Source organism: Bos indicus x Bos taurus, chromosome 18 (assembly GCF_003369695.1).
Source record: "Bos indicus x Bos taurus breed Angus x Brahman F1 hybrid chromosome 18, Bos_hybrid_MaternalHap_v2.0, whole genome shotgun sequence".
In the NCBI taxonomy this organism is placed as follows: domain Eukaryota; kingdom Metazoa; phylum Chordata; class Mammalia; order Artiodactyla; family Bovidae; genus Bos; species Bos indicus x Bos taurus.
In genome coordinates, this window is record NC_040093.1 from 23504124 (window position 1) to 23524891 (window position 20768).

At 43.7% G+C, this 20768-nt stretch overlaps 1 long non-coding RNA gene across 1 annotated transcript in view; it reads left to right on the forward strand.

The window, feature by feature from the left end:
- The window catches only part of LOC113876613, a 155456-nt gene extending 146934 nt beyond the window's left edge, over nt 1-8522 (forward strand). Inside the window, exon 3 of the long non-coding RNA XR_003506539.1 lies at nt 8354-8522. This is a non-coding gene — a long non-coding RNA (uncharacterized LOC113876613). The remainder of the gene's footprint in view (nt 1-8353) is intronic.
- The last annotated feature ends 12246 nt before the right edge of the window (nt 8523-20768 follow it).

The window sequence follows — 20768 nt, forward strand, 5'->3', positions numbered from 1 at the left end:
ACTCCAGCATCAGAGTAAACCAGCTATCCCTTCCCTGATGAATGAAAGGAGTTAATGGGACCCTGACCCACGGAGGGGCTGAGTCATCGAAGGTCCCAAGGGAGTAAATAAAAAGTAGATTGGTCTGGGGGAGGGGCAGAGGTGAACACTGATGAGTCCTTTGTGAGAAAAGAGGCAAATAAGCTGAATGTCAGAGGAGAAATTCTAGGATGACAAAGTTCAAGGAGAAAGATCAAAGCAGGATGAACGGGAATGTTCTGGAGTGGATCAGGAATTCCACAGAAAAACAGCCAGCGATGGGGACTCAGCAGGGCAATCCTACTTCATCTCCTCAAGATTCCAAACAAGGAGGTAATAAGAAGACCCCAGCGTTAAAAGGCATACGTGTCAATAGACCCCAAATGCTGCTGTCTGGAGCCTGAATGCTGCTTTCCAAAAAAAGTGACAGGGGCTGAAATCCATCTCTTATTTCTCCTTCAAACCACACAGTGAAGTTTCTAGTAAAAGATTCAAGGATTGTTTGAGGCCAATAGGAAACTGTACATGCATATTTCGTTTAAAAAAGTGCATAATGGCATGACACAAGTCCCATGTTTTGCTGTCATCATTTCTGCTTTGCTTGGGGAAGGAATACCTTCCCCTGCTATTTTCATTTTTACCGTGTAAGTGAATCAGTCACTCTGAACCTTGGTGTCATCCTTTCCTCTTTTTCTCTGTTTCCAAATAGTCTTTCCCTCTGGTGCAGTAGAGGAAATGCACACACACACACACTCACACCTCATACCTCACACACATACACGTGCACACAACACAGCCAGATGCATTCTGATTCCTTCTGTTTTACTGAAATCAGGTATCTCCCACTATCTGCCACGTGATGATGGGGAAGAATGTGTTAAAACAAACTACCATTTCTGTGTATCTCCTTCTCTGTGAACCATCAGTAGAGTTGAATGCCTATGGCAAGCCAATTGCTCTGTAGATTTTGTCCTGATTATTAAACGCTGGATGTGAAAAGCTAAGCATACAGAAGGAAGAGTTATCCTCTAGTTTATGTAAAGTCAGCAGTGAAAATAAAAATTGTGGCGTGTATGTAGATGTTTATATCCTTTACCTTATAGTCTTACTGCAGAGCTTTGTCTTCTGCTCCAAAGTTTTTTTTTTCCCCCAGCGATGACAATGGATTATTTCTGTAAGCAAGTGCTCTATCCATTATTAAATTGATTATTCAAATCTCATTTAAAAAAAGAAGCCAGATGGCAATTTTCCATTATTTGTTGCTACTGACAACCACCAACACTAAACTGAAAGATTTTCCTTTTTTCTTTCTTCTACTGGCTAAAGATCCTCCTGCATTTCCATGCAGACCAAATGTAGATCCCATATTGGAAACAAATAGCCAATTACCAAACAAGATTGTCGTTATTGATTATTTTAGAATCATCTTTGCATTGACAGAGCTGTTGTTCTTTTGATGATTCCATAATTAACTTATCTATATTCAGGCAGAATAACTTTGTTCCCTGTAGTCATTCGGATGTAAGCATTATTGTTGTTATTTAGTTGTCATGACAGCAAGAAACATGTTTTTACATGTCCAGCATCCTGGTTATTTTAAGATCCTAATAAGTATGCCTTGCTAATGAATCAGAATAATGGCGATCTTGCAAAATAATGATTTTTAAAATTCTAAGGGAAGCTTAAAATCTAACGCGAGATAATTGCTTGCACTTGTGATAATCATGAAGTATGCTCCTTTCACTATGCTCACTCACTTGCGTGCTCACACACGTGACCCCTTCTTTTTTTCTAGGTGAATGCATTTGTATATTTCTGTTTTGGGGTTAGCATCCTTTGTGGTGATGGGACTTCCACTGAAGTATCTTTCAAAACCAGCATTTGTCAGATCATCTCATGGCTGGGGCCACGCTTAGTGTGTTTTTACTCTTAGAAACCTACCGTGGGAATCTATCTCCAAACTTGAATGGCTAATTTTTAACACTTTTGTGTGTGTGTGTGTGAATTTACCTCTATAGGTGTCTTCCGCATGTGTACAAGTTAATTGTTTTAAATAACTGAAATTAAGAAGACTGTGCTCTGATTGAGTGGATTCTTGCAGATCAACATGTTCTCCCTCACATGACTCCAGCTCCACCCAATGTTTTGGGTCTCTTGATCTTGCCAGAAGAAAGAACATTTTAGTTACATAAAAGAGACTGGCCTTTGATACGAAATATATGGATGCAAAAGTCCTTGGATGCATCCTCAGGATTAAAACTGTGGCCTTTGTAAGTTCAAGAGGATTTTTGAAACTTTCCAATTTACAGTCAGCTAATTCCCTAGGTGTGGGGACGAAACTGATAAACATTGGCCAGTAGTGCTAAATCCAAATTCTGGCCAAAAGAATAAGAAAACTCTGCCCCCTTCTGCCTTCATAAAATCGGGATTGTTCTGCCTTTTGGGAGAATGTCTAGTTGTTAGGGAAGGGCCAGGCAGGGAGATGGACTGCCCGCTTTCCTGGTGGCTTCTGGAGAACTCCCACATAATTTGATAGCTAACAACCAGTTCCATCTTGAATGTAAACCATGGGCTATCTCCCTTCACCTCCCAAAAGTGAAATACCTCTTTAGCATCAAGAAACACTTCCTGGTAGAAATATTGTTTATGTATTGCTCACCAGAAGCACATTTTGGTTCTGCGTTTCAGAATCTCAGTTCTGGCAATTGTAAGAAACAGCATCTAAACATATAAATGCTGTAATGGTAAAAATATGCTAGCATACACGTTAAGTTTCTAATCAAACATTGCAAAAATGCATTAATCAGTATTTCATAGTTCATTACAGTCTGACTAATTTTAAAATCCCTCATGTAAATTGATTAAATGTCTTCGGCAGGCAGATAAATGGGCTTTTGTTTTAAGCAACCTTTACTGAGAAAACCATAATTCTCAATGACTCGATTCTTTCACATTTGTGACCAAGCTTGCTCTAGACAATCTAGAATTTTCCTGTTTGCAACTGGACCTAGAAGCCAATTGTAACATACTCTATAGGCTTAAGTACCTAGTGTGTGTCTACTTGGTGCCCAAGCTTGTGCTAAGTGCCAAGAGAGGTGAGGGAAGCATGAGACATGATTTTTTCCCTTATGGAAAGAGATGGCTTATATATGTGCACAAGTAAAAGCAAAAAAATATACACACTTAATCAAAGCTTTCTCTGCTTTCTAAAAATATAAACCAACTCTGATTAGCTTTAAAAAAGAAGACTCTTTGTCACCCTTACGGACTGTAGTGCACCCAGGCTACTCTGTCCATGGGATTCTCCAGGCAAGAATACTGGAATGGGTAGCCATTCCTTTCTTCAGGGGGTCTTCCTGACCCAGGGATCAAACCCAGGTCTCCTGCATTGCAGGCAGATTTTTTTACCATCTGAGACACCAGAGAAACTCCCCAAAGAAGCAGGGTTATTGGCAGGATTTTGGAGGTTTTTTCAAGCTAAAGCATAGAAAGGGAACGAACCAGAGAGTCAAAACTCTCAGCACTTTGTTTATCTCTTTGACCTGTTTCCCTGAGTGCCAGCCTCTCCACAAGGCTGGCAAATCCTCCCAGTGAGTTCTGAGCTTGCCTTTCCAGTGGAAGAAAGTTTTCCCCGGTCAGTTCCAGTTAGAAACTCCCCATAAATGACTCTGATTGGTTCAGTTAACTCACTTGGACCAATCCCCTGTGGTCTCTAGAAGGATTCTGATTGGTTCACCTGAATTACTTGGCCCAATCACTGAGGTTGTCCAAAGACTGTGGTTGGTTTATCTAGGTCTTTCCCCTACAACTTCAGGCAAAGGGGCAGGGACAGTTAATGAATCTAGGTATCCTGCCAACTTCCTGGGCCAGGTGGGGAGCAGCGGGAGACAGATGTGCTACTTGAACAGGAGGACTTGGTCTTATAACTATGAAGGGAGCAGACAGTGGTGAGAGCAATGAAGAATGTACAGAGATGGTCTAAGCATATCCATTTTGGAGCAGGAGAAAGATCTGTCCAAGGAAGATAGTGTATTGGGGGACATTAAGAGATACAGGACACAGGACTATGTGGGGCCAAATATAGCTGGACTTGAAAGTCAGAGAGCTTGTTCTTGAGTAGCCAGAAAATAAAATATTGGCTATTCCAGAGCAGAGGAACAGAAAGTTGATCTAGGTTAGTTGGATGGGTGGGGTAAGAGACGCATTTTGCTGGAGGCTGATGCTGAGACCTCCTAAAGATATGAATAGAGATTGGTCCAAGTGTGGCCGGAAGTTGGAAATCAGAGGGTGATGTGTATATGCTAATCCCAGTCTCCCAGTTTATCTCTCCCCCCACCCCTTTTCTGGGTAACCATAAAATTGTTTCGTGTATCTGTAACTCTATTTCTGTTTTGTTAATAAATTCCTTTGTATAGTTTTTCTAGGTTCCACATATAAGGAATATCATACAATATTTGTCCTTCTCTGTTTGACTTTCTTCACTCAGAAATGACAATCTCTAGGTCCATTCATATTGTTGCAAATGACATTATTTCATTCTTTTTTATGGCTGAATAATAGTATTCCATTGTATATACGTATCGCATCTTGTACACATCACTGTATATAAAATAGATAATTAATGAAATCTAACATACAGCACAGGGAACTCTACTTAATACTCTATAATGACCAATATGGAAAAAGAATCTGAAAAAGAATAGATATGTATATATGCATGAGTGTGCTGTGCAGCAGAAACTAATACAACACTGTAAGTCAACTATCCTCCAATAAGAAATTTTAAAAATGTTACATGACAATTATTTCCCAATAAAACAGATAAAATATAATAATGAAAAAACAAAAAGAGAGGATAGATCCAATGGCCTCCTCCCAGAAAGAGATAGCAGAGCTGGGTAGAAGACAGGAGGGTAGGGATTAAATTTGAGACCTTTGAAGAATGGGGTGCTTCAGAAAGAGATTTAATGTAGTGGGATATAATAATAAATCATAGCTGTAGTGATAGCTCACATATATTGAGAATTTTTATGTTCCAGACACTGTCCTAAATGTTTACATGCATGAACTCATTTCTTCAACCCTATCAGGAAGATGGGGTTTCCCAGGTGGTGCTTGTGGTAAAGAACCCTGTTGCCAATGCAGGAGACGTAAGAGATGTGGGTTCGATCTCTGGGTCGGGAAGATCCCCTGGAGGAGGGCATGGCAACACACTCCAGTGTTCTTGCCTGGAGAATCCCGTGGGCAGAGGAGCCTGGGGCTACAGTCCGTAGACTCACAAAGAGTAGACACACTGAAGCAACTTAGAACGCACACAGGATCAGGTGGGTAGTACTAGTATCTCCGTTTCGCAGATTATGAAGTGGGACATGGAGGAGCTAAGCAGCGTGCCTGCAAACACATGGGTGCAAGGCTGGGGCTGGCTTGTGAGGCCAGCAACCTGGCCCACAGTTGACTAAGAGTGGGTTCAGTTGTCGCTAGGTTGAGCTTTAGGTGATACTGGCCGACCCCACCCATCATGCTCCAGTCAATAGGGAGAGGCTGGAAGAAGTCGAGGAGAGATGGAAGAATGGATTAGAAGAATGAACCCAATTTGGGACTCGGTGGGACCGAGACAGGAAGAGTCCAAAAGGATTCTAAGTCTCAAACTTGGAGAACTGAGAAAGGGACCCTGATACATCAAGGCTGACTGTTTCCTCCCAAAGATGGGCTTGATTCGAGTGAAATCTTTGTTACAGTCTTGTTTTTTAAGAAAAGAGAGAAAGGGATGATGCCCAGTGAGGAGCCTGGCTCCCCAGGTCAATGGGTTAAATACTTTAAGGTGGTATCACAGATGTTTTAGGATAATATTTTTATTTTAATGTATTTCAGAGGACTTGTAACCAGCACATGAAAATCATGAATTTGATGGAGTTCATTTCTTAGGATGAGAATAGTTTTTTTTTTTTTTTTTAGGTTAAGCAAATTTTTAAAAGTAAGTTTTAGAACAGATGGCATGCAGATATGACAAAAGTTGCCAAGATGGAGAGAAAATGATAGTTTGGGGCCAAGGTCAGATTCCCGCTGTCCTGGCCCCAGACAGCAGGTCCCATCTTGCCTCTGTGTATAATCAGACTCTCACCTTCTCACTCGCACACTTTTCTTTGTGGCAGCTATGGCTGACTCCTCACCATTCCCACACACCCCAAAGAATGCCCCTATACTCATTATTTCATCCTTGCTTTCCTGCCATCTGCACTGCCTCTGGATTCATTTCTTCTTATCAGAATCCTGCCTTTCATTTCAGTATCCTCTGGTTTTATTCATATATGCCAAAGCTAGAAAATGCAGATGCCTACCAGGGCCATTCAAGTCATGTAAACTGAATGAAGCAGATGGACCATTTGAAGACTACAGGGTGTGGCAAGGATTCTGGGGAACTTGAGAGAGCGTGCCTCACAAAAGGCAGCACACTGTGATCTATAAAAGGACAGGCTCTCCAGAGAGAATGCAAAGTCAGGCTAGATTTGTTTTTCAAGCTATTTTCTATCATGTGTTATGGGACGTGCACTAAATGTTAAGACACAGGTGACAACGGAGGTGCATTTGCATGGCTGGAGGGGTGAGCACATGCTCTGCAGAGCTGAGCAACCTTGTGGACATGGGCACCCATGCTGTGCAATCAAAATACAGACAAGCTCTGTCACCTCCTCCGTGAAGCCTTCCCTGATTGCTATTCTCTCCTTCGGCACTGGGGCTGATTTCTTTCGTTTCTGTATGCATGCAACCAGGTCCCTAGTGAAGAGGACCCTTGGGGATGACATCATCTGAGATAGTAGGAGAGATCTCCAGGGCAATTTACAACCTCTACATCACATGCTGAGACAAAGGGAATCTACCAGCTTGGATGTCAAGAAAGGATCAGGAGAATCAAACCTCACAGTCCTGAAAAAACCCTCTGTTCAGGGGCTTCCCTGATAGCTCAGTTGGTAAAGAATCTGCCTGCAATGCAGGAAACCCTGGTTTGATTCCTGGGTCGGGAAGATCTGCTGGAGAAGGGAGAGGCCACCCACTCCAGGATTATTATTGAGCTTTCCTTGTGGCTCAGCTGGTAAAGAATCTGCCTGCAATATGGGAGACCTGGGTTCAATCCCTGGGTTGGGAAGATCCCCTGGAGAAGGGATAGGAAAGGCTACCCACTCCAGTATTCTTACCTGGAGAATTCCATGGACTGTGCAGGCCATGGTGTCACAAAGAGTCGGACATGGCTGAGTGACTTTCACTTTCAAGGCAAAACCCACCACAGAACCCTGCAAGGTGACCCTGACCTGCCTGTGGAACACCCCTCCCAGCTGCCCAGGCTGGAGTTTCCTGGTTCTCCCCCTGAGCTAGCCCCCTGTGATAACACGTGAAAATAGCTGGTAACTCCTCCTATGCCTATCATCCTGGCCTGGGGCTGCTCCCACTGGCCTATCACGTCCCTGGAATGCAACCATCCATTCCAGGTTGGAAGAGGCAGGTGCTGGAGATGAAGATCTCAGAGCCCTGGAGACCAGGAGCTTGCAGCCTGGTGTGGGGAGCAGGGCTCTGCACAGTGTGGACAATAAGGGAGTTGTAATAGATGCTGTTCCTAGGGCCAGGCATCCCAGGGAAGAGCAACAGACAAGAAAGGGGAAAACAAGGGTGGAAAGGGAAGGAGAGGGAGGTTTTTCCAGAAGAAGATTTCTGATCCAGGCTTTCCAGTGGGTAGGACTGTCCTCTGAAAGAGATCTGGGGAGAGAAACACCCAGGGGCTCAGTGACCCCAGGCTTACATTCCAGACCAAACTATAAAATGCAATTGAAATGTATGTATGAAATTTAAAGTCTGAACAGTGTCAGATATTCTCTTTAACACATTATCCTTAATAAGGCACCTTTTTTTTTTTTTTTTCAGCTGACAGTCTGGCAGTAGACAGTCTCTGAAGGCCCTCAAAGATCTTAAATGGTTCTGCTAGTCAGATAAAAAAGCCAGTTAAAGAAAGGCAGGGCAAACTGATTCTTAAACTGACTGATTTTGTGCCTGAGTTTTCACTCCTTTTGGCTAACATTATTGAAGTTCTGATGGATTTTTTTTTTTTTTTCTTTTCATTCATCATGAGTAACTGGTGGGGTTGGAAGAGGCAGCCTTAAGTGACTTTTGTTCTTATCATCTGGATTGACTGATGTGATGGTTACCAGCAGCACCAACCATCTCTGCAAGGGGCAAGGGGAAGGGATCAGTTTGCTTTGAACAAATCACAGGGACTCCTGGAGCTGGAATCTGCTCACAAATGACCTCTGATTTTTTGTTTATTTTATTTTTATTTCTCTTTCAGATTCATCCGAGAAGGAAAAGATCTATGTGGAGAACAGAATGTCCTGGGATCATTTTTTCTTCTACTTTTCTGTCTGATCTCTTCCTTGCCAAATTCTGAGTCTATGGAAAAATTGACCCAATCCTTTGTGTGTCGTTAATAAAATTATGATTTAAGTTTTGTCCCCCAAGGAGGTTATGATGGAGAAACCACAGACACATGGCTAAGCCCTTTCATCCTTTTGTCTGAAAGATATGGCTTTTATCTGAGTAATTAGCTCATCATCTTTATCTGATGAAGGAACAACAATGCAAAGGTGAGGCTTTTGTTTTTAATGATGTTGTGAATTTGTTCACCTGGATTCTTCCTCAGCAAGCCATGAGTTAGCCCTGGGATGCGTGCCTTCCACATCTAAAATATTAATAAATCTCAGGTGCTAAGTTGTTCTCTCTGCGTGTCTAACATTTCCCTTATCCTGCCATCTAAGGGAAGCTTTCATGCCATGCTTTAGTGCCAAGAGCATCTTCCGGCCTAAATGGTAACCTCAGCAGAAAGGATGCCTCTCAGATTGGGTTTCGCGTCTTGACAAATCAATAACTCCAAACCTGCCAGCCCTCCCTCTCACTTGGCTCAATACTCAGCTTCAACCCCACGGAGGCCATGTTCATTCCTGTGCTTCTCCGTGGGTTGATTTAATAAAGGAGGCTCTCAATTAATTAGCTCCAGGGACTTACATCCAGATGTGGTTGTATCAAGCCCACATTCATGTTCAGAGGCGAGAATCAAACACTTGTGGGGATGGGATGGGGGTGGGGAAGGCTGAATGAAGAGGCCAGATTCTGTCTCTCTGGGGCAGGGGAGGAAGTGCAGACTGGAGGAGGGTCTGGGGCACAGGTCTAAGAGCACAGAGGATGGAGTGGTGCTGGGCGGTGCTGCTGGCCAGAGGACAAAGTGCTGCAGCCTTCTTAGGAGGAAATAGAAGCCTTGTCACCTTCTCCAACCGTGTGTGGCCTTCTTTTGTGGGAATGTCAGAAATGCCTAAAGGATTGGCATCTTCTTTGGGAGGTTGTGGTCAAGTACAGAGGGGTACTTTTGCATTCTGTGCTAAAGCAACACACAGCAATGGTCCCAGCAAAGGGCAGACAGGTGCATTTTGGGGTACAGAGCATTTGTTGATCTTGCCCATTCAGCCTCCTTTTTGCAGGGGGTGGGGAGCGGCAGTTAATGATACTCCATTTTTCTATTAGAAAAGGTCCTTTCCAAGACTTCCCTGATAGTCCAGTGGTTAAGAATCTGCCTTGCAATGCAGGGGACATAGATTAGATCTTTGGTCAGGGAACTAAGATCCCACATGCTGTGGGGCAACTAAACTCATGAGCCACAACTAGAGAGCCCTCACTCCAATTAGAGAGTCTGTGTGCCGCAACGAAAGGTCCCACATGGTGCAAAGAAGATACTGTGTACTGCAACTAAGACCAGACACAGCCAAATAAATTAATTAATTAAAGCAAACAGCCACAATAAAAAACCAAAAGGACCTTTACCCTGCCTTGTGGGGGAGCAGCCTTAGGAAAACTGTCAAGCAAAGTGCCCTACCATCCCACCCTGGCCAGGAGTGAGCATGTGGCCTCAGCTTGGTCAATCACAATCTCTACTGGGATTTCAGTCTTGTACAGGGTTATGCAGAAACACAACAATTGGCACTTTAATTCCAGAGGCCGTGCTCAGACAGGAGCGTGGATTAACCCCCACGACTAAGTCTCAGATTTGCCTTGGTTCTGCCATTTGCTGAGTCTGGTTTCACAGCTTTCCTTTTTGATTCTGGAGCCTGGAGCTGCCCCATAGTATTCAAGATATTTTTCTTCTGTTTAAGACTAGATTCCAGTCGCTTACAACCAGTCCTAACTCATACAAGTGATTTAAAGGTCTGTAGCAGGACTTCCTGAAATATGACTTTTTACTGGGGAGGGTTGTTGTTACTAATCAATCACACAACAAACGCTTCTTATGATGGAGGACAACTGGTTAGAGGGGTTGGAAAATGTATGTTAAGTTGTGACAGAGACCATTTTGCTGATAATAAATATCACAGTGGTAAGGTGATATCTGATTTCTTATTATGTGGTGTTTTGTACCAAGGACATGATATGAATAATGTTTTAACGCTGACAAAACCTTATGTGGTTGGTGTGGGAAGTATCATCCTACTTTGCAGATGAGAAAATTGAGACCCAGATGGAAAGTAGTTTGACCAAGGTCACCATAAAGGTGGTGGAACTGGTACTTGAACCAGAGTTGCCTCTCTCTAAGGCTCTGGATCTCTGCTATTTCTTTTGCATTGATTCTCAAGTCCATCTCTGTGTCTAATTCAGTGGTTCTCAGAAGAGCAGTGATTCTGCTCCCCCGGGGGGATGTTTGTTCATATCTATAGTATATCTATAGACATGTTCACATCTATAGATATATCTATAGACAGATTCATATCTATAGACATCTATAGACATGTTCATATCTATGGACAGGTGGTTCTCACACCAGGATAGGAGCCTACTCCTGGCATCTAGTGGGTGGAGACCAGGGAGGCTCAAAGCATCCTTCAACCCACAGTACAGCCCCTGTCAACCAAGATTTTCTAGCCCCCAAGTATCAATAGTGTTAAGCCTGAGAGAGCCTTTCTCTGCACAATTTGAACCAAAAATTTGAACCTAGGAAGCACAGGACAGAAACCAAGGCAGCTTAAACCCACTTTAACCTTTAACCAAGGCAGCTTAAACCCAAGAGGGAAAGACTCCATCTTGTTCATCTTTCCATTACCTTTTTTTTTTTTTTAATTCCAGCTGTTTGGAGAAGGACAAACCATTTCCTCCTCCCTTCTTCCGCCCCTTCCCTTTAGCCGTTAGCCACTCTAGAAATGTTTTTGCTGGCTTGGAGACATCCAGCCTCTGCTTATTAATAATTTCCCTTGGCATCTGCTGCCGCCTTCCTGTTAATGGCTCAGATCAGGCCGAGGCCCACTGCAAGCAGAACCCCATCATGTCAGGCGCCTGTTCGTCCAAGGGGTTAACACCATTTTCTGTGGCTCAGAAAGTGGCCTAACTAAGTGAAAGGGAGCTAAGTGCTTGACTAAAGGAGGGTAAAGGCACTGAAGGAGCTGTTATGATCTATCAGATAAATAAATATGCTTTTCCGAAATTGTCTACAGCTTTATTTATAGAAGGGGCCCAAATGGCTTGGAAGGAATCTGCTTAAGAAGCTCTTAGCTCTTCTGGCAATTCTCACAGAGTTGAATGAAACACTTTAGGGTTGTTTTCTACACCTTAATGATGCTGTGAGGAAAGCTAAGATGTCCCCACCAGCAGAGGGTGCGTGAGAAGGAAGCCTTGTCTCTTCCTGGGAAATGAAGAGCAAGATGGTCCCACGTTCTACCCAGTCTGTGACATCTTCCCACTCCCAGGCCACAGGAAAGGTGGGCACCTGGTACCCACAAAAATCTGCCCTCCATCTCCTGCGAGGGAACACACAGCCTATAGGCCAATGGTATGGCCACTGGTACTCCGATAGTTTGGCCATCTGATGCAAAGAACTGACTCACTGGAAATGACCCTGATGCTGGAAAAGATTGAAGGCAGGAGGAGAAGGGGATAAAGAGGATGAGATGGTTGGATGGCATCACCAACTCAATGGACACAAGTTTGAGCAATCTGGAGTTGGTGGTGGACAGGGAAGCCTGGCATGCTGCAGTCCATGGGGTGGCAAAGAGTTGATCATGACTTAGTGACTGAATAACAACAAGACTCTAGCTGGCCAACTTGTACTTATAACTGCTATTGGACTGGTTACTAACCCTAGGAGATTTCACACAAATCATCCTCATTTGTGGCTTTAATTTTTTTTTTAATAAAGGAATATTTGGCAGCACTGGCCCAATGCAGCAACAGCTGCCCACTTTAGTCCTCCTACTGAAAATGTCCTCACACAATTCCCTGCACAAAACTCCTCGAGTGATGGATGCAAGAATCCAAGCTTGTAGTCCCTGTCCTGAAGAAGCAGGATATGATCTGGTCATCATTTGGGAGTAGTTAGGGGCTTCAGGTGGCACTAGTGGTAAAGAATCCATCTGCCAATGCAGGAGACATAAGAGATGAGGGTTTGATCCCTGGGTTGGGAAGACCCCGTGGAGGAGGGCATGGCGACCCACGCCAGTATTCTTGCTTGGAGAATCCCATGGACAGAGGAGCCTGCGGGCTACAGTCCACAGGGTTGAAAAGAGTCTGATACATGACAGAAGCGACTTAGCACGCATGCACAAGGAATGAAACCAAAAAAAGAAAAGGATGGGGGAAGGAGATGCTGTTGGAAATGACAAAGTCATCAGGAAGGGGAGGGAGCTGGTGCTTGAAGCTGTGTCCACAAGGATAGGAGGAAAGAAAGGAGGGCTCTTGGTGGAAATGGAAGGGCCAGGAAGGGGCATGAGGATGAAGGAGAGAAGGCAGGAATGAGCTTGGACTGCATAGGGAGAGAAGGACAGGCTGATCTGAGGGTTCATTTGGGAAAGGAAGAGGATTGTGGCTGGGAGCTGTATCCTGTGTGATTTTGTGGGGACCAGATTGGAGCAGGAAGGTTGGGTGCAGGAAGTACCATATGTCCTGCCAGACCTTCTTCAGACAGTCATCTCCTCCCATCTTTTCCTTCACATCCCTACCTAAGATTAGTCTTCTGCTTGGGAGCCCACAACTCTGAACTCCGATGCACCCAAATGTCAGCAGGGTGGCATAGGAGACTAATGAGTCATACCAAATGTCTAAGGAGAGCACTTGCTTGGTCTCAAGGCACTGAAGTCCTGGTGGCCTCAGTGTGGGTCATTTTGGGCCAAGGCCTCAGCCCTGTAACCTGGGTCTCCCCGGCCTCTGATTCCTGCTCTTCAGGGTGGCTTTCTTTTTTCTCTTCTTGGGCTGAGATAAGACTTGGGGTCCCAAGTCTCCTGCTGCTGAAGCATTGCTCCAAAGCCAAGGGTTCCTGGAGAAGAGATTTCTGTCTGGTGGCTTTACCCAGGAATAGCCAATGGAAAATCTGAGTAAGAGATAACCAGGATGTTCCCACTGACTCAATTACAATCCCAGCTTTAACATGCCATATAGAAACACGTATTGATCTAAAGCTGAGTTACTTTTTGTGTGTAGGCATCACTCTGTTAGCTTAGGAATTAAGCACCACTTGCATGTAGTCTTGTGGGATCTCCCATGGAGAGTGAGAACCTTCAGGTACTAGGAGTTCAAGGGCAGCACGGATATGTTCTTTTTCCCATGTCTTCTTTTTTTACGTCCTCTTTAATCCTTTTAAAAAATTGAAGTATATTTGCTGTATAATATTATATAAGTTAAAGGCATACAATATAGTGATTCACATTTTAAGGGTTATAATCCATTTATAGCTATTGTAAAATACTGCCTGTATTCTCCGTGTTGTACAGTAATAGCCTTGTACTTTCTTTTATACTTAATAGTTTGTATCTCTTACTCCCTTACCCCTCTGTTGCCTCTCTCCTTTCCCTCTCCTCACTGGTAACCACTAGTTTGTTCCCTATGTTTGTGAGTCTGCTTACTACTATCTGTTATATTCATTGCTGCTGCTGCTGCTAAGTCACTTCAGTCGTGTCCGACTCTGTGCGACCCCATAGACAGCAGCCCACCAGGCTCCCCCGTCCCTGGGATTCTCAGGCAAGAACACTGGAGTGGGTTGCCATTGCCTTCTCCAATGCATGAAAGTGAAAAGTGAAAGTGAAGTCGCTCAGTCGTGTCTGACCCTCAGCGACCCCATGGACCGCAGCCCACCAGGCTCCTCCATCCACGGGATTTTCCAGGCAAGAGTACTGGAGTGGGGTGCCATTGCCTTCTCTGGTTATATTCATTAATGTGTTGTATTTTTTAGATTGTACATAAAAGTGGTATCGCACAGTATTTGACTTTCTCCGTAGGATTTACATTACTTAGCATAATGCCCTCCAAATCCATCTATGTTGCTACAAATGGCAAAATTTCATTCATTTTTTTGGCTGAGTAATATTCCATTATATATATATATATATTCTGTTATGTGTTGTATGTATATATGACACATCTTCTTTATCCATTTATCTTGGTAGACACTTAGGTTGCTTCCATATGTTGGCAATTATAAATTATGCTGCTATAAACATTGGAGCGAATGTACCCTTTTGAAGTAGTATATTTGTTTTTTCCATATATACACCCAGGAGTGGAATTTTGGTATTTCAGTAGTTCTATTTTTAGTTTTGTCAGAAGCCTCCATAATTGTTTCCACGGTGGCTGCCCCAATTTACATTCCCACCAACAGTGTTCGAGGATTCCCCTTTCCCCTTATCCTCGCCAACATTTGTTATTTATAGACACTTTGATGATAGCCATTCTGGCAGGTGTGAGGTGATATCTCATTGTGGTTTTGATTTGCATTTTTCTGATGATTAGTGATGTTGAGCATCTTTTCATGTGCCTGTTGGTCATCTACGTTTCCTCTGGGAAATGTTTATTCAATTATTTTGCCCATTTTTCAATCAAGTTTTTTCTTTCTTTTTTTTTTTTGACGTTAAGTTGTATGAGCTGTTTATATATGCTGGATATTAATCCCTTATTGGTCATATCATTGCAAATACTTTCTCCTATTCAGTTTGTCTTCTTGCCATTATAAATGATTTAAGTCTTTTTTTTCTTCTTCTTCCTTTTTAAATTAGCCAAACCACATGTGAGTCTTCGTGGAAACAGTCATTTTCTTGGTAAACTTTATATATATAAAATTATGATAGTGTCGGAATCCAGGGGAGGGCACTAGGAATGGATATGGAGAGGCAGAGGGGGAACATTTTTCCTCTGATGGTTTGTGCCACAGAACAGATTTTTATGTGACAAAAAAGACCTTACATGTACTGGGATGGGTTGGTAATAGTCAAAATGAGGCTCACCAACTTTCACCACTGTTCATGATGGTAGAAAAACTCAGAGCCCCAGAACCTGCCAGCCAACAGAGATGTACTCAATCCACTTGACATGTGAACAGGTTGGGCACAGAGTCTCCTGTTGGAGGCTATGAGGAATATAGGCATGATTTCAGATACTCTTTTTGACTGGGGGCAAACAAATTTTATATTCCAAGATTTGAACAGATTAAAAACATTTTAAAAAAATATTGTGCTTCTGCTTCTATTGTATTTTTACTTTATTGCTGGTACTTTCTCCTTTGACTTGCTAACGGGAATGTATTTTTTTTTTTCTTGATACTGCCATTACCTCTTCCTGCTACTTTCCAGGTCACTAATTTTTCTGCTTAGAGTTCATTCTGTTTAGACCGATATGCTGTCTCTTTTAATGAGGTTATTTCTGGGTTATTAGCCTTCCTGTTATATGATACCTTATGTGGAGGCCCTAATTGATGTAAATCAAACACAGCTTGCAGAAAAAAATCAAAGTCATCCTTTAGATATTTGGTGGATCTTGGGGCATCTCAGGAGTTCAGTATTTAAAGCTACTTTTTTTGAGATGAGTTTCCATGTAGCTAATAACACAAATAAATCCTTTCTTATTCGTAAATTAGCAGGTTCAGAGAAGTGGAAATTGAAGGAGAGCATTGGCATTTTGGTTTGCTGAATAAGCTTTAGATAGAAATTAGACTGAAAAGTATCGAGTGGGAGGGTTTTATTGTACAGTTCAATAACCTTGCCAACATATTTTTATTAAGGCATTCTTACATAAACCATTAAGCTTTAGGTTAATTTTTACAGATATTTTCTGGCTGTACTTAACGAAGAGGGGTAGAATGAAGCACAAGAAAGAAATTTCCGCCAGAATTCAGGTCTCAGCGTGGCTGTGGGTGGAAGGGATTTCTGGGGCTCTTTGGTTGTCAGAGGGGCCTGTTGTTATGTTTACATTAGCAAGAGGAGGTTGCTATTTTCTCATTTTTGCTCCTGGACATTAGCTCTGTCATGGGAGATTCTGACGTGCAGGCATATTATTTTTATCTCGAAAGAAAGAAAAATATGGTTTGCTCTCTTTTTTCCTTAAGGTCTTATTCATTCATTATGTTCCCTGCCTGTCTCAGAGAGAAATTGCTCTCTGCCTGGAAAGGTGTGGCCAGTACAAGACTCTTCAGAGGGAGAGGGTATTTCCCAGGGGAAGTAGGCTTGGGTGGGGGATGGGGAAGGTCAGGGTAGGGGTAGCCCCGGAGGCCACACCCACTCAGGGAAGTCCTGGTGCAGCAGAAGGTGTGCGAGGGTTGGGATCAGAGCCCCTGGCTTTAAAGACAACTCTGTTGCTTAATAACCACACGGCACTAGAGACTGTTGTTGTAGTTATTTAGTTGCTAAGTCCTGTATGACTCTTGTGCCACCCCATGGACTATAGGCCGACAGGTTCCTCTGTCCATGGGATTTCCCAGGCAAGAATACTTGAATGAGTTGCCATTTCCTACTCTAGGGGATCTTACTGACCCAGGAATTAAACCAGCGACTCCTGCATTGCAGGCAGATTATTTACGACTGAGCCACCCGGGAAGCCCATGCCTGGCTATCAAAGCATCAGAAACTCAAAGGTGAAGTGACATGACCCAACACTGGATAACCAGTCACCATCACCTTATCACTCCTGACACACACACAGGCGCGTGCACACACACACGGCTCCTGATTTGGCACAATGGTCATATCCCCTGCGTTGCTTGGTTTGGTGGAAATCCATGCATGTGAATAAAAGCAATGCGTTAACTGCCAGACACCATATAAAATGTTTGCTGTGAGGTCTTTTTTTTTTCCTATTGAAGTAGTTGCTTTATAGTGTGTTAGTTTCACATGTAGAGCAAAGCGAATCAGTTATGCATATGCATCGATCCACTCTCTTTAAGGTTCTATTCCCATATAGGTGTGGGGTCTTGACGGTGACAGTCAAGGAAGTCTGAGGAGGGTCGAGGTGGATATCTCCATGGCCTGTTGTAGCCGAGTGTCAGGGATGCTCAGTCAAGGGCACCTGGGGTTCACATCGGGGCCAAATCCACAGGGCAGCTCTGAACCTGGTACATGTTTTCCATGGGAAGATGGGGGGAGAGTGAAGAGACCAAAACAAGGGGGAGATGGGTGCTCCAGCCTTGAAATTGTGGTTTCACCCAGGAAGAGAGCCACTAGGAAACGCCACTAGCAGTCTGGGGGTCTGGGCTGTCTGCTTTCCAGACACAGTGCCACCTGGGTCCTCTCTGCTGAGTCCTGCCAGCCTGGAGACTTGCAGGCCAGTGAGAGGCTGGCCAGTTCCAGACTGGCTGGTCAGAGGGCCTCCTAATTCTGTCTTAGCTATTTATTAAGACTGAGAGTATAATACATTCCATCATAGGCCTTTTAAGTTTCCAGAAGAAACATTCAGCATTTTCATCACGGAATCCTGGAAGATGAGAAGATTCAAAATTCCTTCAGTGCAGAGTTGCCCAAACTTCTACCTCAAGGATTATCCTCTTTATGTATTTTGTTAAATAAAGTGTGAATCACTCAGTTGTGTCCGATTCTTTGTGACGCCATGGACTGTAGCCCTCCAGGCTGCTCTGTCCATGGAATTCTCCAAGCAAGAATGCTGAAGTGGGTTCCACGCCCTTCTCCAAGGGATATTCCTGACACAGGGATCGAACCCAGCTCTCCTGCATTGCAGGCAGATCATTTACCATTTGAGCCACCAGGGAAGCTGTTAAACCTGCTTTTAAATGTTTGAATTTAGTTTTAAAGGAAAATATATGTCAATTTGGTACCTGAAACTCCATCTCATTTGCAGTATGCTATGCTATGCTAAGTCACTTCAGTCGTGTCCGACTCTGTGCAACCCCATAGACGGCAGCCCACCAGGCTCCCCCGTCCCTGGGATTCTCCAGGCAAGAACACTGGAGTGGGTTGCCATTTCCTTCTCCAATGCATGAAAGTGAAAAGTGAAAGTGAAGTCGCTCAGTCGTGTCCAACTCTTAGCGACCCCATGGACTGCAGCCTACCAGGCTCTTCCATCCATGGAATTTTCCAGGCAAGAGTACTGGAGTGGGTTGCCATTGCCTTATTTTGGGTAATTTTAATTTTCTCTGTTGCTAATTTCTATACTGTCTAAATTTCACACAATGAATGGGTATTGATTTGTAACTTTTAAAGAGAGTCACCATTTAATAACCCAGTGGTCTCTTCCTGTGGCAGCTCTGGCCTTTTGGCTCAATGGTCTGATGCCCATCACATGTGTGTTTCTGGCAGAGGAAGATGCCAGTCACCTAAGGAGTCTAGAAATTCTGAGAAGGCATTTCTCAGCCCTGGACCCTCCATCTCCCCAGCCCCAAAGCTAATTTGGCTACAAGGATGTCAAGGTCGGGGTTGGCCCAGGCTCTGGATTCTGGCAGGGTCTCTAGCTCACTCCCCCATCCTCCCTTAGGCCCTCTTCCCTACTGTTTCATTCTATTTAAACTATTATTGTGTCTTTGGTCCTATTGTTGGACAGAAAACGCTTTTTTACTGACGTGAAGTAGGTTTCATTTCTGTGCTTAGTTGCTGTCTCCATTCAATAGACTCCTGGCTGTGGGCAGGTATCTGACTGCAGACTCTATATTTCAGTAAATAATCAATTGCCATTATAAATCAGGCACCATGCTTGGCTCTCGGGAGATGGAGGTAGATCTGACCCCCTCGTAAGAGAATGGCAGGCTTGTAATTACTGAAATATGGTCATTGATTATTGCAGAAAGTTGACTTGATATTCCGAGGCTTAATATTAGCCACAATGATGCCTAATAGTGAGACAGAATTACAATTATGGATGCAAATGCTTGTCTCCTGCATTCTCATGCATCACCCATCTCTATTAGGCAAAAGACTGAATGTTCAACATCTGGGTTTACAATTTGTTCTTTTTTGTCTCTACCCCAACTAATTTTTTCTGGATTTCCAAAGCCATGCTGCTCCACCTTCTGATGGCCACCCAGGTTCCCTGAGAGGTAAGCTTTGCTTTGGTAACTTTAGACTTTCCAAGCTTTTGAGGCAATGATATTAGGCATGGATTCTACAAGGAGCGAAGGCCCTGGGACATGTTGCAATCACAGGGCAAGAAACCAGGACAAGATAATTTACCACTATGATTTCCAAAATCTTTGCCATTTTCTGTCCCTGAGTGAGGCTTGAATATTGCGTCAATCTCTATTGGGGTGGGAGGTGTTATATGATGAATAAAACCAAGCTTCTTATATTGTCTGTGCTTCCCTAGATCCAAGGAGGTTTTGGCCATTAGATACGTGGTGATGCTGTGATTTTGTAAATAAACTATGAAAGTGTACACACACAGATGTATCCACCAAGTGGACTTTAGGGATCCCAGGGAATGGGAAAGGCATCTTTGGAGTGAGACCTTTAACCCGGAGCCTGAGGTTTAAATGTGGGCTGAGCAACGATAAAGTGAGAAAATATTTTATGCCAAAGAAACAGCATGCATGGAAACCCTGAGGCAGGATAGAGTGGAAGATACCTCGACCACACAGGAGCCCAGTGGAGACAAGAGAGAGAAAGGGGACTGATATGATTGAAACTGTGAACCTGGACTGGAATGCAGACTGGGTGGCTGTTTTAGTTTTTTTTTTTTTTTTTTTTTTTTTATGAACAAGCAACTTATAAGAAGGGCATCCCCAGTGGCTCAGTGGTCAAGAATCTCCCTACAATGCAGGAGACATCTATCCCTGGGTCGGGAAATGGCAACCCATTCCAGTATTCTTGCCTGGGAAATTCCATGGACAGAGAGGCCTGTTGGGCTACAGTCCGTAGGGTTGTAGAGTCAGACACAACCTAGCCGAAATTAAAAAAAAAAAAAAAAACACTTCATGAAAGATGTATTTTGAAAACGTATTCAGTAGTATGTAAGGCATTCAGCAAGAGGGAAAATACTACAACCTGCACCAAAGAGATGTGCTCAACGTCTTTTTGTCTGCAGATCCTCTCTCCACCCTTCACCTGACCTGTGCCCTAGAGGCTGACTCCTCTGCTCCTCCTTCTGGCTTCCTGTTGGGTTCAAAGATTGGAGCAAACAATGCGTGAGGGCAGGTTTATCCCCTGGCTCCCACCCTATAGCCAGGTTCTTCCTGAATTCAGGTTCCTGGAACTGCTCCCCTGCCCTTACTGCTGTAGCCCACCTGGTAGGGAAAACCCTGAGGACCTTGTGGTCTCCCAGCACCCTATCCTTACCTTTGTAAACAGTTCCTCGATTTACCTCACTGACTGTGTCTACTGTTTCTTGCTGGTACCTACCACCAGCAGGAAATGAAGGGATCATTGTATGTGTGTCTCCCCTCGTTAAATCCCCTTCTTGTCTCTCAAGAGTAAGCTCTATACTTGATACAAAATGCTCATTCCTCCACTGGGTTTTGCTCTCCATCCACT